The 17,169-nt window shown below is 38.8% G+C and overlaps 1 pseudogene; it reads right to left on the bottom strand.

The window, feature by feature from the left end:
• Positions 1-15,573: 15,573 nt before the first annotated feature.
• Positions 15,574-16,776, bottom strand: LOC109554193 (glyceraldehyde-3-phosphate dehydrogenase pseudogene; annotated as a pseudogene).
• Positions 16,777-17,169: the final 393 nt, after the last annotated feature.

Here is a 17,169-nt window from a genome sequence, read left to right as displayed (position 1 = left end):
TAAATTATCTTATGGACATTCATTCAAAGCAAATGGAAAGTACTGAAACTTCAAGGTGACAAATTGCCATCTTCTGTTGTATTAAACCAGGAACCATTTCTCATTTTGAATATAAAAAATGACTCAAAGATAAGAAAGTTATAAGTTCTGAAGTTCAAATCTCAGGTAACTTTCAGAAGAGTACAGTGGACATGTACTTTAATATATCATTTAACAAGACATACACCTATTTTATGAAAATAAAATTGGTTCATTATTTGTCATTCGGGGTAGGATACTGCTTCAGATGAAAAATAGGGACTGGTGCTTTCTTACACTCTTTGTAGTTTTCATCAATTTGGACAATAGTGTTTATGCTCTAAGTCAACAAGTTGGTTCCCAATGACAAGGATACCTAACACAGATTTTCCTTTAACTCATGTTAATGTTCATAAAGATAATGTCAATGAAATACAAGGGAATTAAACATCCCTTGGCTATCAAAGTGGAAACTCATACTAATGCTGCTGCTGCTGCTAAGTCACTTCAGAAGTGTCTGACTCTGTGTGACCCCATAGATGGCAACCCACCAGGCTCCCCCATTCCTGGGATTCTCCAGGCAAGAACACTGGAGTGGGTTGCTACAGAACAGTAAGTAAATGAACAGTTTATGATATTTAATTTTACAGTATGTATTTTGACACAATGTTTTCTTTATTTTTACATTACCTATGATATTAGTTATAATTTGGTGTACTTATTAAGAATCAAGCATTTGGCTAAGAATTGCATGCAAATATTTGCAACCATTAGATGAGGGATGTAAGAAAATACTCAGTTGTAAAGCTTTTTATTTTTTAAAATAAATACTTACAATGTTTATCATATGCTGGGCACTGTTTAAGCATTTTATAAATACAAACTCAATCTTCATTACACCCTCCATGCACATACCATTATTACTCACATCTCGCAGATGGAAACTGAAGCAAAGAGAGATTAAGTAATTTGCCCAAACTTGTGCAACAATTACATAGCGGGGCAGAGGAACAAACCTAGTCTCTCTGCTTTAAACTAGAGATTAGAAGGGTTAAGACACTCAAAGCAGTTGTCAACTACAAGTTGGCACTTGCCAAGAGTACTGCCAAGGACTGAACAACAGCAACAAGGGCATCTGCCTTGTGCTGCTGCACCTGCTGACCCTCAACACGCTCTGAGGGGAATTCAGGGTGGAGAGTGAGGCACTCTGGGCTCCATGGAAGTTGGTGGAACAGGTCTTTAGATAGTTACATTTTTCAGGAACCGATCTCATGATCCCAATCCTTACATCTCTTCATATCTAGAAAGTCACTAAATCACTTCATGGTGACTTCATCTTGTGACTAGCAGAAAACCTTTTGTAAAGTAAGCACTTGATTGTACTGAACTCCCTCTTCATCAAAATCTTATATATTGACCTTCCCCCACTGCCTCTTTGGAGTAGTCTCTCCAAGCTCTCTGAGGTGGTGTCTGACGGACCACAGTCCTCATTGTGCCTCAAATAAAACTTAGTTTGCAACTCTCAAGTTGTGCATCTTTTTTTAGTCGACAGAGTAAATACTAATAATTAATAGTAAGGAGTTTTAATCTGAGATCTACCTGTAAAACTGCCCTTAGAACCAGGTAAGAGAGTCCTTTTCTCTGATTCCTAAACTTCAGGGGGTCCTCTTCTGCCCCTCCTCTGTCCCCCTCTTTTCATGGAGAAGGAGGACACGGAAGGGAAAGGGACCCTTTCCAGCTCTTTCCATGCCCCCATTCCAGCACTTGAGCCGGCAATGCCTTGCAGATAATATTTGCAGCTGCTTCCCTCACCTGCTCAAGGCTCTCTCCCAACTCTGTCCTCCTGAAGTTGATCACACTTCCAGCGGTGCAACCTCAGGCCAAAAGAATTGCCAAGATGGCTTTTAAGAGCAGGCTGGGGAGTCTGCAATATGCTGCTGGGGTCATTCCTTTTCCAGGACAGAGCAGAGAATAAAGAAGAAATGGAGGGACTACTGTCTAGGGACTTGAAACCAGGTCTTTCAGTACCACAATATCCCTGGTTTCCAAGAATTTTAAACAAAAGCCTGGATGTCAGGTAATTAAGAAGGTATAATTGCCAAGGTTGAAGGGAAAGAATTTTATTTATTTTCAACTCTCGTCTTATGCCATAAAATTTTGGAGGGTTGGTCTTTCCAGAAAAACACATTCCTATTCTTTCTGACAGTCTACTTATTTAAATCTAGTATGAAATGTATGGATGAAAATGGTAGAACACATAACCTTATTGCTAACATGAGAAAGGAAAGAAGTGTTTCCCCTTCTCCCTTCCACCATATTTCATTAATATTTTACTTGACAGATTTCTTTTAAAGTAATAATATACTGGGAAGTCCCAAAGCTGATAATACAGATATAAAATCATAATATAAAGAATGACGAAGTAATCCATCAGTCACTGAGCTGGTGGCATATCTAAAAGATGGTACCTAAAATGTAGTCAACTTCAGAGTTTCCATCCTTCCATCAGTGACCATCATTTTCTCAAACCCTCTGTTGAATGCAAGGAAATGATTAAGTTTCTTTGTCATTTTTAAAGTACTGACTATAAATATTTTGCTGTTGAAATACTCCATGGATATATATTTTTGTTTAATTATATTTTTAAAAGGAAGCTAAAGCTTTATTTTTCTTATTCTATCAGGCTACCTATTGCTTTCATACACTGTTTCACAGTGAATAAACAGTGTTTTCCTTGTTCAAAAATGCTTAAGGGGGAAGAGACAAGATGAGGTATGGGATCAGGAAGTACAAACTACCATGTAAAAATAAATAAGTAACAAGGATATATTGTACAGCACAGGGAACATAGCTACTACTTTGTAGTAACTTTAAATTGGGTATAAGCTATATAAAACATTGAATCACCATGTGCTATACATCTGAAACTAATATTGAAGTAAACTGCACTTCAAAAAATGCTTCCAATTTTACACTAAACACAACTGCAAAAAACAATATTTGGACATTAGTTGGAAGATAATAAGCAATGAAAACAACTGTACAGAGACTAGCCAAAAAGAATAAGGAGAAAAAAGACAATCATAAAAGGTCAAAATTCCTTATAAAAGTAGAATTCCAAGAATCATTATTTTGAATTAAAATTTAAAATATTCTATTTTGAAAATTATGCTCTGAAAGTCCTAGTCATGCATGAATATAAACGATGTACTATACTAAGAGCCAACCAGTAGATAGACACTATGTGCTTCAGGAAGAGGAAAAGAACACAGATAAAGTACAGAAACATATTGTGTTCCATTAGAAAAGTTTTCTGTGTGATTATTTTGAATAACTTTTTTTGCTCAAAGATTATTTTATGAAGGTAAAGTGGAAATATTTATCATATCTATTTAGCTCTCTTAAAAACATCTCCAATTCTATAGAGACCAAACTGGCCTCTGTTTCAGATTTCAACCTTTTTCTGAGCCAAATTCTACTTATTCACCATGCCATTGTTATATAATTCAGTTCAACTGTTTAGGCAGAGACCACTGTGCCGCTATGGAATGGCACCTGTCTTCCTAAATCTCAGTCTTTACAACTCATCCTTTGTGGTTGGACAGGAGATGTTTAATTCAAGATATAGTTTCTCCAAGCAACTCTAATTTTTAAACAATAAGAGATAATGAATATGCACTGCCACTTGGCACTGAATACAAAAATTTAAAAAAAAAAAAAGATAATTAGCAAACTAACACGAACAATCTGTAGGGGAAAGGAGAAAAGCAGTCTATCATTTCATGGCTTGCCCATGTAATTCCCAGAATTGGGATGATCAGACAAATTCTATGGATTTTTCAGTTGCATGTCTTGTAAATATTGGCAAAAGACAAAACAGAACCACATATGTGGTCCGCTAGAAAACTGCATTGTTACTCAATGAAACGTTTAGGAAAACAGATGGCTGTAGAATTTTAGTCTGGATTTCAGAAAGCATTCTTATTTATATTGTATTGTGGTGTAAGCTGTGATTACACAATGCTAGAAATGTTTGAAATATTTCAACAAATGTGCTATTTGTTGGATAAAATGTTTTGACTAACTTCCTCCCTCAACCCATCACACGCACTGAGTCAAGGAATTTGGAACTTGAATCTCATCACAGCAATCTCTATCAGATGTGGTTAAACAGCTAATCAAAGGACCATTTTAGAAAAGTTTATTACGTTATGTGGTTAAAATAGCTTTTCTTCTTTCAGTATGAGCTCTTATACTTTACAGTAGCATAAACATGCATTGATGGTAACATTTAAAAGCCCTATGAATATCCTTGGGGAAAAAGAATAGTTAATGGTGTCATAATATTTTTTCCATCACTTTTATCAGAAATCATTTCAGATTTTTAGCTTCTAAAAAGCTTTTAGTTCATGTTGGGATTTGCTAAATCTAATTGGAATGAGCGAAATGAAATAAGTGAAATCCAGACATGTTTGAAAGAGCTATTTATTAAAAAGAAAAAAAGAAAGAGCTATTTATTAGGAAGAGAAATTTTTTTTAAAAAAAGGAAAGATATACAAAGCAGCACATTTCAAGAGTTTACAAAAAAAATCTTTTGTCTTTGTTGTGGTTGCTTAACGTATCCTTGGCATTTGGTTAATTCACAATGAAGATGGCATATTGATGAATATAAGATCTTCATATTGACAACATTCAACAAAAGATATGAAGATAAATATTCTACTGTTATTCTAATATTCTAAATATTTCAGTAGAGATTCTGTATGAAGTGCAAATGTGCATGAGAAACTATGTTGCTGGATACTGGAGACACAAAAATAAGTAGAACATGATTCCTTCCCTTTGATGAGCTGACAATTTACACTTTTGCAATGGTCTTATTTTGATAAATAAACAAATAAGGAACACATACTATTTTTATTAAATCATAAGGGTTGTGTTATATTAAAAATGTCTACATCATATGTCAGAGAGTCTATCCATGGACTGGCCCACTGATTTTAAGAATTTTAAGACTGATTTTAAGAACTTGTATAATCAATGTTATCATAAGTTAGCAATTATATCATAAAGTTAACAATTTTACCATAAGTTCTCATACTAGTGCACTAGCTACTCTGGGGTTCATTTGATACCAATATCAAGACTGCAGAAGTAAACTATGATCAAAAAGTCTACAAATAACAAATGTTAGGATGTGGGGAAAAGGGAAAACTAGCAAACTGTTGATGGGAATGTAAATTGGTGCAGTCACTGTGGAAAACAGTATGTAGGCTCCTTAAAAAATCTAAAACTCAAACTACCATACATCCAGCAATTCCACTTCTGGGTACAGATCCAGAAAAAATAAAAACACTAATTCAAAAAGATACACCCCAAAGTCCACAGCAGCACTATTTACAATAGCCAAGTGCTCATTGTGGAAGCCAAGTGGAAGCAATGCAAGTGCTCATCAACAGAAAATTAAATTAAGAACTAGTATACATAAACAATGGAATACATCTCAGACACAACACAGGGAGAAATACTGCCATTTGCAGCAATGTGGATGGACGTGGAGAATAACATCCTTCATGATTAAGTTAGAGAAAGACAAAAACTATATGATATTAATTATATGGGGAATCTACAAAATAATACAAATCAATATATATACAAAACAGACACAGACTTGCAGACAAAAAAACAAAGTTATGGTTACCAAAGAAGTGAAGGAAGAGAGGAGAGACAAATTAGGGTTGTGGGATAAATAGATATAAACTAATATGTATGAAATAAATGAGCAACAGGAATATACTGTATAGCACAGGGGATTATATCCATTATCTTATAATAATCTATACTGGAAAATAATCTGCACAAATACAGAATCACTATGATGTATTCCTGAAACCAACACAATACTGTAAAACACTTGAATGACGTGAAAGTCACTCAGTTGTATCCAACTCTTGGTGAGCCCATGGACAGTAGCCGTCCAGGCTCCTCTGTCCATAGAATTCTCCAGGCAAGAATACTGGAGTGGGTAGCCATTCCCTTCTCCAGGGGATGTTCCCAACCCAGAGATTAATCCTGTAATATGGGAGACCCAGGTTCGATCCCTGTGTTAGGAAGATCCCCTGGAGAAGGGAATAGCTATCCACTCCAGTTTTCTTGCCTGGAGAATTCCATGGACAGAGGAGCCTGGCAGGTCCCAGTTTATGGGGTCGCAAAGAGTCAGACCCCATTGACTGAACACACTCTTTGTATGCAGCCATTTGAACTTCTGTTAATCGTATGCTCTGTGAGAATGATTGGAGAAGTGGGTCCTTAAGCCATGAGAGATCCTAGCTAAATGCCCAACAGGCAAATCCAAAGGATTTTGTGCCTTACTTAATTCACTTCAAATCTCATGATGTGATGAAATCTATGTCTCTTTATTGAAAAACATGTAAAAGCTAAGATTATGATTAAACTTTATATAGATGGAATATCTGATGGAGAGGTGGGTGAGAGCCTGAAGAAAATTGGAAATTGACAAAAAACATTTTGCAGTCATAAAGGTCTTGCAAAACACCCATCTTGGATGTTCTTCAAACTGTTAACTTTGTAGCTCAATCTAGCTCTGTGTAACTATACGTGATTTTCCCCCAGCTGCTTCGTGCTACTAAAATCACTACAAATATGCTGCTGCAGTTTAAAAGACAGAACATGCTAGTTTGAATTGCAATTTACATTTATTTATTTCTATATTTTAATCACTCTGTGAACCAAAATTGTCCCACACTAAGTATTTCAAGTAGGCAAGGCATTTAGAGCATTACTCTAAATACTCAAGTGTTTAGATATTAACTCTTAAATTAGGCAGACTTAGCCTTCCCTAATGCTGGCAGTGCGGGTAATTCTAACAAGACTTACTTTCTGGGAACTATCACCAATGTCTTGCCATTTAGGTTCCTCAGAACAGAGGCTGACTGAGTTAATGACCTTTTTAAATTTTTTTTAGATTTGTGTCAGTCATCAGTTCTTCGTGATTATCACTATAGGGACTATATTTTAAGCTTAATCATGTGGAACCTTTGAAGCTAAACGAGGGGACAGAAGGCGGCTGCCTTATTTCCCTCTGTGCATAGGGACTCAGAGCACAGAACAGTTCTCCAAATACATCTCTCTAACAGTGTGATTTCTACTCTCTTGATTCACTCACAGTTGAGAAATGGATAAGAGTTCAAGTGTTACGAAACAGGTTTTCCTTAGTTCTCTTTATAAAATATATACAGAGTCAGGCAACACATTCTGTTTTACTTTCATTCTTGCCACTAAAACATTCAAAATGGTGGCAAGAAGAATGCCATTCTAGCATATATGTTTGAAATCAAATCCAACTCTGATCTGAATTTCAAAATTTGCCTCAGTAGTAATCTTATTATACAGGTATTATATATAATTTAAAAACTAGAGAAAGCAAAGCTTTGAACTCATGGTAGAGTCAGATTTAGCAAATCCTAAAGACAGAAATGAACTGAAGGGTGACATTCAAATAAATGGATTCTTGGCTAATTCAAGCACTGAAAGTGAGCTGACTCCCAGATTACTTAGTAAACAAGATACTCTTTGTAAGCTCTTGATGCTTGTGACATCATGTACATTTTTTTAAGGCAGTGTTTAAATTGATAAAATATCTTAAGAAAAAAAGATAATAAAACACAAAGCAAAAGCCATAAAATACATATTATTATTGTTCCTATAGTGTGTTCAAAATTTATTATAAGCTTATCTCCAATAAAATAAAGTATAAGGAAATGAGTAGATAAGCAGACATATAATTATCCATATAATTAGGACAACAGAAAGATATAATACAAAGTAACGGCATAGTGAATTGTAGATTATCAACAGAGTAATTCAACATAATCACTTATAAAGACCACAGACACAGGGCAAAGTTTTATTTATTTTAAAAGCATAAGTTTCATGCACATGTTGATTGCAACTATGGAAACTGCATGTACATGTGTGGGTCTGTTCACCTTGCCCCATGAACACATCAAAATACATGAATATGTAGAACAGCTCTTGCTGAAAACAACCTGGAGATGGACAGAAAGGCTCCTCTACAACCAAGGTTGTAAAGAAAGATCCACAGGGAGCAAGGTAGAAAGGCAGAAAAGTGATTGGGTCAGGACCCATGCCCTTACCAGGAGACACAGAAAAGGAGGGAGATATCATGGGCAGGGGGATTCTCCCTGGGGAGTGAGGGGTTCCAGCCATATGTTAGGAACCTCAGCCCTACGGTCTGATACCAGGACAATGAGTCCCCTTAGCTGGTTTGAAAACCAGTGACATTAACAGAAGGCTGGAAGAAACTGAGACTGCCTTTGAAGGATGCAAGCATGCAAGCACAGGCTTGCTGATACCACGCCACCCCTGAACAGTGAGAAGGAAGTTGATTGAAAAGTACCTGGGGGGCTCTGAACAGTTTACACGCTGACCACTGTGTGAAGAATAAACTGTAAAGGACTGTGGTGGACAGAATAATGCCTTGCCACATGCCACCTTATATTGCAAAAAAAAAAAAAAAGGACTTTGAAGGTGTGATTGTATTAAGGATCTTGAGAGGAGATTAGACTGGATTATCCAGATGGGTTCAATGTCATCACCAGGGTCCTTAAAAGATGAAGGAAGGGAGGCCAGAGTCAGAGACATATCTGAAGATGCTGTGCTGATGGCTTTGAAGATGGAAGAGGGAGTCACAGCCAAATTTCCTAGAAGATGAAAAAGGCAAGAGGACAGATTCTCATCTAGAGTTTCAGGAGGGATTGTGTTCCTGCTGACTGCATGATTTTACCCAGTGAGACCCATTTTGACATTGCACCTCCAGAAATATAATAAAATCTGTACTGGTTTAAGCCACCACATTTGTGGTGATTTGCTGAAGCAGTTAAAGGAAAATAGCAAAGGGAGTAAAGATATAACTGGAGAGATAATTTGGGATTGACCCAAGAAAGAATGGGGACTTGAACTAAGATGCTAATAGAAGAGCTGGCACCAAATGACTCCATTATAGATGCTACATAGTGCTTTGAAGGAGAATTGTAATAATTTACAAATAGATTGAATGTCAGGTGCAAGGGAAAGATTAAGGTCAAGAATGAAGCCCAGGCTTTGGTCTGAGATACTCCAAGGGAGTTGCTGACATTTACTAAGATGGAGAAAACATGGGAAGAGGAAGAGGAAGGCCTCCAAGTGAGTCTGTCAAATATCCCACTGGCTATTCAAGTTGAATTTCTGGAGTAAAGACTGAGTTTGAAAGATAACTTTGTGAGTAACCACTTTTAAATAACATTTAAAGCCAGGCCATCGAGTCAGATCTTCAAATAGGGTGAAGAAGATAGAAAAGAGGTCTAAAACCTGAGGTCTAGGTCATTTCAACTTTCCAGATGGTAAAGCTAACAAGGAAATATCACAGGAAACTACAAAGACTATGAAGTAACAACAAATCTAGTGGGAGAAATGAAATAGGTGAATATAATGAGAAACCTGGTGAAGGACAGAATTCAGGGAGAAGAAGTGGGAAATTCATGTAGCGAATGTTGATGAGAACTCAAAAAGGGAACAGAGAAAGGACTTCATTTTAGCAAAAATGCTTAGGCTATTTGGGGCCTTGACAACAGCACTTTCAGTAAAGTGTTAGGGGAATAAATCTGACTTGAGGAATTTGAGTAATTTTACTTGCTAATTTGAAAACCATGGACACATTTCCTAACCTCTGGAAATGCCAGTTTTCTCCTCTAAAACACGAGATAATAAGTCATATGCTATAAAGTTCTTGTAAAGATTAAATGATGTGCTTTTAAAGTGTCCCTTATAATTTCTGCCACATAGAAAAATGTTAGCTATTTTCTTTCCTTTTATGTTCCTCTCCTATATTCCAGTGAAATAAATATATTCATATTTATATATTTTATACAATGAATATGAAACAGACAAAATATGTGTGCAATATGAGTAAGATGTAAACATTCTCCATATCTTAATGCACTGATATGATTAAATTACCTTCCATGTCTTGATTCAGGGGAAGTCCAGTGACTGCTGAAGATTTTCTGTAAATTTCTACAAATTCACATTCTCTGAATGACCACTGGCCTGATATATAACTGCTTCTCAATTAACTTAAGGATAGTCTTATTCCCTAGATTAATTTGCTCATCTGCCAATGATATAAACCCCCCCAAAATCATGTCTCAACATAAGAAAAAAAAGTTTAATTTAATAATCTTATAAAACAAAGACTAGTGAGTCCCAGCTAGTAAAGAAGAATAGCAATGCCACAGGGAAACCAAGGAAAGCAAATCCAGCTTCTACTTTTTCATTCAGGTAATTTGTTCTCAAGATTTTTACTTTATGGTTACTAAAAGGATGGTGTACTTCCAGAGCCATAGATTACCCACAGAAGAGAAAGAAGAGAGCAAAAGATAAGAGAGATATGTCAGCTAATTTAATCCTTTTAAAACAGGGATCTTGAAAGCCCCAATAGGTAACTTTCAATTACATCTAATTGTTTAAACCTAAGCAAACTATCTTTGGTAGGTGGGCTTGAAGGATGAGTACTGTTTTTTTCAGCCTCTGTATTAATAAAGGACAGAAAAGAAGTTGTGAAGGATGAGGCATATCAAATCCAGAGTTTGTGCCTCACTGATGGAGATGTCAACCCAGATATCAATAACAACAAACAAATACCCCTCAGACACAAGCAAAAACCCAACACTCAAATGAGCAAACACATCACAGATGAGCTAAGAGAGATGAAGATTTATGATGCAGAAATGCATACTATTTTCAAATTGATTATTAGAACTATCTTTATTTTTACAAACAGGAATTCTTCTGTTTGTCCTACACTTCAAAGCAAATGATCATAATGGAAACCAAGAGAGCAGTTTACTTTCATACTACTTCCAGTGAAAAAAATTGATTTACGATGCCAGTACAAAATATTAATTCAGTTCAGTTCAATTCAGTTCAGTCGCTCAGTCATGTCCAACTCTTTGCGACCCCATGAATCGCAGCACACCAGGCATCCCTGTCCATCACCAACTCCCGGAGTTCACTCAGACTCACGTCCATTGAGTCGGTGATGCCATCCAGCCATCTAATCCTCTGCTGTCCCCTTCTCCTCCTGCCCCCAATCCCTCCCAGATCAGGGTCTCTTCCAATGAGTCAACTCTTCGCATCAGGTGGCCAAAGTATTGGACTTTCAGCTTTAGCATAGTACTTCCAAAGAACACCCAGGACTGATCTCGTTTAGAATGGACTGGCTGGATCTCCTTGCAGTCCAAGGAACTCTCAAGAGTGTTCTCCAACACCACAGTTCAAAACCATCAATTATTCGGTGCTCTCACATCCATACATGATGACTGGAAAAACCATACACTTGACTAGATGAATCTTTGTAGGCAAAGTAATATCTCTGCTTTTTAATATACTATCTAGATTGGTCATAACTTTCCTTCCAAGGAGTAAGTGTCTTTTAATTTCATGGCTGCAGTCACCATCTGCAGTGATTTTGGAGCCCAGAAAAATAAAGTCTGACACTGTGTCCACTCTTTCCCCATCTATTTCCCATGAAGTGATGGGACCAGATGCCATGATCCTCGTTTTCTGAATGTTGAGCTTTAAGCCAACTTTTTCACTCTCCTCTTTCACTTTCATCAAGAGGCTTTTTAGTTCTTCTTCACTTTCTGCCATAAGGGTGGTATTATCTGCATATCTGAGGTTATTGATATTTCTCCCAGCAATCTTTATTCCAGCTTGTGCTTCTTCCAGCCCAGTGTTTCTCATGATGTACTCTGCATATAAGTTAAATAAGCAGGGTGACAATATACAGCCTTGATGTACTCCTTTTCCTATTTGGAACCAGTCTGTTGTTCCATGTCCAGTTCTAACTGTTGCTTCCTGACCTGCATACAGGTTTCTCAGGAGGCAGGTCAGGTGGTCTGGTATTCCCATCTCTTTCAGAAGTTTCCACAGTTTATTGTGATCCACACAGTCAAAGGCTTTGGGATAGTCAATAAAGCAGAAATAGATGTTTTTCTGGAACTCTCTTGCTTTTTTGATGATCCAACAGATGTTGGCAATTTGATTTCTGGTTCCTCTGCCTTTTCTAAAACCAGCTTGAACATCTGGAAGTTCACATGGACCACAGCCTTGTCTAATTCAATGAAAGTAAGCCATGCCGTGTGGGGCCACCCAAGATGGGCGGTCATGGTGGAGAGGTCTGACAGAATGCGGTCCACTGGAGAAGGGAATGGCAAACCACTTCAGTATTCTTTCCTTGAGAACCCCATGAACAGTATGAAAAGGCAAAATGATAGGATACTGAAAGATGTACTCCCCAGGTCAGTAGGTGCCCAATATGCTACTGGAGAGATAACTCCAGAAAGAATGAAGTGATAGAGCCAAAGCAGAAACAACATCCAGTTGTTGGATGGGTGGGTGATAGAAGCAAGGTCTGATGCTGTAAAGAGTAATATTGCATAGGAACCTGGAATGTTAGGTCCATGAATCAAGGCAAATTGGAAGTGGTCAAACAGGAGATGGCAAGAGTGAACATAGACATTCTAGGAATCAGCGAACTAAGATGGACTGGAATGGGTGAATTTAACTCAGATGACCATTATATCTACTACTGTGGGCAAGAATCCCTTAGAAGAAATGGAGTAGCCATCATGGTCAACAAAAGAGTTCAAAATGCAGTACTTGGATGCAATCTCATAAACGACAGAATGATGTCTGTTCGTTTCCAAGGCAAACCATTCAATATCACGGTGATCCTAGTCTATGCCCTGACCAGTAATACTGAAGAAGCTGAAGTTGAACGGTTCTATGAAGATCTATAAGACATTCTAGAACACCCCGAAATGATGCCCTTTTCATTATAGGGGACTGGAATGCAAAAGTAGGAAGTCTAGAAACACCTGGAGTTAACACGCAAATTTGGCCTTGGAGTACAGAATGAAGCAGGTCAAAAGCTAATAGAGTTCTGCCAAGAGAATGCACTGGTCATAGCAAACACCCTCTTCCAACAACACAAGTGAAGACTCTACACAAGGACATCACCAGATGGTCAACACCAAAATCAGATTGATTATATTCTTTGCAGCCAAAGATGGAGAAGCTCTATACAGTCAGCAAAAACAATACTAGGCATTGACTGTGGCTCAGAGCATGGACTCCTTATTGCCAAATTCAGAGTTAAATTGAAGAAAGTGGGAAAAACCCCTAGACCTTTCAAGTATGACCTAAATCAAATTGCTTATGACTATACAGTGGAAGTGAGAAATAGATTTAAGGAACTAGATCTGATAGACAGAGTGCCTGATGAATTATGGACGGAGGTTCATGACATTGTACAGGAGACAGGAGTCAAGACCATCCCAAAGAAAAAGAAATGCAAAAAAGCAAAATGGCTGTCTGAGGAGGCCTTACAAATAGCTGTGAAAAGAAGAGAAGCAAAAAGCAATGGAGATTAAGTAGTATTTGTTCCTAAAACCCTGTTTCTCCCTGATTACTTTTCTTGATAATTCTGGCCCCCACTGATCAGGTCAAATGATTCCTTTCCTGTTTTTAATCAGAAGCTATCGGTTTTAACAAGCAGAGACGTCCCTCTTACGTAAGAGCTGGGAGTCTGGGTTGAGAGACAGATATGAAAATCTTTTTTCTCTTCAGTACAGTCTCCTTCCAAGAACTGCCCAAGACATGGCTTCTGGGATGTCCTTATCCTATGTTACAGCCACCTCAAACAAGCTGCCAGCTGTCACTGACATTTCAAATGTCATTCAAATGTCACTGACATTTCAAATGTCATTCAAACTGTACCAGACAGTTCACTTTTTCACAGTCCACTTGACAATGTCAAAAACTTCTGTGATAATGAAATGGAAGTGATTATGAATGATATGACTTCTGACATGGCAGCTCTTTTAACTAAAGCCTTGAATCTCTCGCTCTTCCATACATACATTTTATAAATGTATATATATTTATATATACCTTTGTGATTTTCAAAATTAAATATATTTTCTTTTTCTAGACCTGGGGATTGTGTATTTAAATATACCTGGAAGCGTATTTAAATTAATCAAGCTAATCTTCTTGAGTGAGATTTAGTATAATCTACACAGGTTCATCTTAGATTACTCAAGTTACTATGTTGAAATGGACTGCACGGTCTAGTGTTCTCTGGAGGCCTAGACTGAAGGTTTAATGCTTCTCAGTGAAGGAAGAATGACTGAAGGGTGTCTTTCCCCCCAAACCCCACAGGAGATTTTTGACAGTATTTGGAGACATTTTTGGTTGTCACCACTGGGCAGGTCAGGTGCCAGAGGCATTTAGTGAGTGGAGGCCAGGGTGGCTGCTAGACATCTTACAAATTACAGGATAGTCTCCACAACCAAGAACCATCCTGCCATAATATGGATAGTGTGGAGGTTGAGAAACCCTGCTCTAGAGGGATATTGTGTTTCTGGTAATTTGATTAAGAATCTTAGTTCTTGTGACTGCTGACTTTAAACCAATTATTATACAAAGTGAAATACACATATATATGTGTGTATTATATACACACTGTATCTGACTCTTTGCAACCCCATGAACTGTAGCCCACCAGGATCCTCTGTCCATGGGGTTTCTCCAGGCAATATATATGTATATTTAATTTAGATATGTAAATTATCATATTACAGGTTTTGTTCTGCCATCTCATCTGATGCTGGCTTTTGTGAAGTCAAACATTCTCAAAGTAAACTAGCTTGGCCTTCTGCTTATACAATTAGATGTGTCTACCCTTTCTACCTTGCTGTCTGCCCTGGGGCTGATATATCAGTGAAATTCAGATTCTTCGTGAGTTTGGCCATTCAGAGCCCCAAGTGAAGACTGAAAAGAGAGACAGGAGTAAGGTCATATATTTTTTTTACTTAACTCCTTCTATAGCACATAATCTGTGTCCTTCTTTCAAAAGCCACTAATCTTCTCCACACCATTTTTCCCTTTGTGGAACTTTTTCTCCCATTTTAGAATTAGGTCTCCTAACTTCTCTACTGTCATAAGAAATCAGGATTATCAAACTATTCTGTATATTTTTCCTGCCCTGATACCAAGTTAGTTAGTTCAATTGCTCAGTCGTGTCCAACTCTTTGCAACCCCATGGACTGCAGCACACCAGGCTTCCCTGTCCATCACCAGCTCCTGGAGTTTACTCAAATTCATGTCCATCAAGTTGGTGATGCCATCCAATCATCTCATCCTCTGATGTCCTCTTCTCCTCCTGCCTTCAATTTTTCCCAGCATAGGGTCTTTTCCAATGAGTCAGCTCTTCCCATTAGGTGGCCAAAGTATTGGAGTTTCAGCATCAGTCCTTCTAATGAACATTCAGGACTTATTTCCTTTTGGATGGACTGGTTGAATTTCCTTGCTGTCCAAGGGACTCCCAAGAGTCTTCTCCAACACCACAATTCAAAAGCATCGATTTCTTTGTCTCTCAGCTCTTTTTTTTTGGGGGGGGGGATAGGATCCTTTATTGATGGTACACAACAAAGCAAGTTTCCCTAAGCCCCTCCCTTTCCTCAGGGCTTCAGGGATGGAAACCGTTTGGAGGTCAGGAGATTCTCAGTGTGGTGAGGATCGAGATGGGGCAAGGACTCCCCAGCAGCTGAGTATTCTCTCTTCCTCTCGTGCTCTTGCTGGGGCTGGGAGTCCAGGGACCTTACTCCATGGAGGCCATGTGGACCATGAGGTCCACCACCCTGTTGCTGTAGCCTAATTCATTGTTGTACCATGAAATGAACTTAATGAAGTGGTCACTGAGGGCAATACAAGCTCCAGCATCAAAGGTAAAGAGTAAGTGTCGCTGCTAAAGTCTCAGGAGACAACCTGGTCCTCAGTGTAGCCTAGAATGCCCTTGAGGGGGCCCTGCAATGCCTGCTTCACCACCTTGATCTTCACCATCTTGATCTCATTATACTTGGCAGGTCTCTTTAGGTGGCAGGTCAGATCCACAATGGACACCTTGGGGGTGGGGATGGAAGGCCACGCAGGGGAGATTCCCGTTGAACTCAGGGAGGACCTTGCCCATGGCCTTGGCAGCACCGGTAGAAGTAGGGATGATTTTCTGGGCAGCCCCTCGGCCATCACGCCATAGCATCCCGGGGGGCCCATCCACGGTCTTCTGGGTGGCGATGATGACGTGGATGGTGGTCATGAGTCCCTCCACGATGCCAAAGTAGTTATGGATGACTTTTGCCAGGGCGGCCAAGCAGTTGGTGGTGCAGGAGGCATTGCTGACAATCTTGAGGGAGTTGTCATACCTCTCGTGGTTCACGCCCATCACAAACTTGGGGGGATCGGTAGAAGGTGCAGAGATGATGACCCTCTTGGTTTCCACCCTTCAAGTAAGCCCTAGCCTTCTCCATGGTAGTGAAGACACCAGTGGACTCCACCACATAGGCAGCACCAGCATCACCCCACTTGATGATGGCGGGATCTTGCTCCTGGAAAATGGTGATGGCCTTTCCATCAATGACGAGCTTCCCATTCTCTGCCTTGACTGTGTCGTGAAACTCGCCATGGATGGAATCATACTGGAACATGTAGACCATGTAGTGAAGGTCAATGAAGGGGGTCATTGATGGCGACGACGTCCACTTTGCCAGAGTTAAAAGCAGCCCTGCTGGCCAGGCGCCCAAACAGGCCAAATCCGTTCACTCCAACCTTCACCATCTTGTCTCAGAGATGTGGCTGGCACAGCACCAAAGATGTGGTTGTCTGTTGAATGGGTTGGTATAGAGAGCCTCAGCTTTCTTTACAGTCCAACTCTCACATCCATACATGACTACTGGGAAAACCATAGCTTTGACTAGATGGACCTTTATTGGCAAAGTAATGTCTCTGCTTTTTAATATGCTGTCAAGCTTGGTCATAGCTTTTCTTCCAAGGAGCGTGAGTCTTTTAATTTCATGGCTGCAGTCACCATCTGCAATGATTTTGGAGCCCCCCAAAATAAAGTCTGTCACTGTTTCCATTGTTTCCCCATCTATTTGCCATGAAGTGATGGGACCCGATGCCATGATCTTCGTCCTTTGAGTGTTGAGTTTTCAGCCCATTTTTTCACTT

The sequence above is a fragment of the Bos indicus genome, chromosome 29 (assembly GCF_029378745.1).
Source record: "Bos indicus isolate NIAB-ARS_2022 breed Sahiwal x Tharparkar chromosome 29, NIAB-ARS_B.indTharparkar_mat_pri_1.0, whole genome shotgun sequence".
In the NCBI taxonomy this organism is placed as follows: Eukaryota; Metazoa; Chordata; class Mammalia; order Artiodactyla; family Bovidae; genus Bos; species Bos indicus.
The sequence above is the reverse complement of the archived record's forward strand: the minus strand, read 5'-3'. Positions and strand labels throughout refer to the sequence as shown.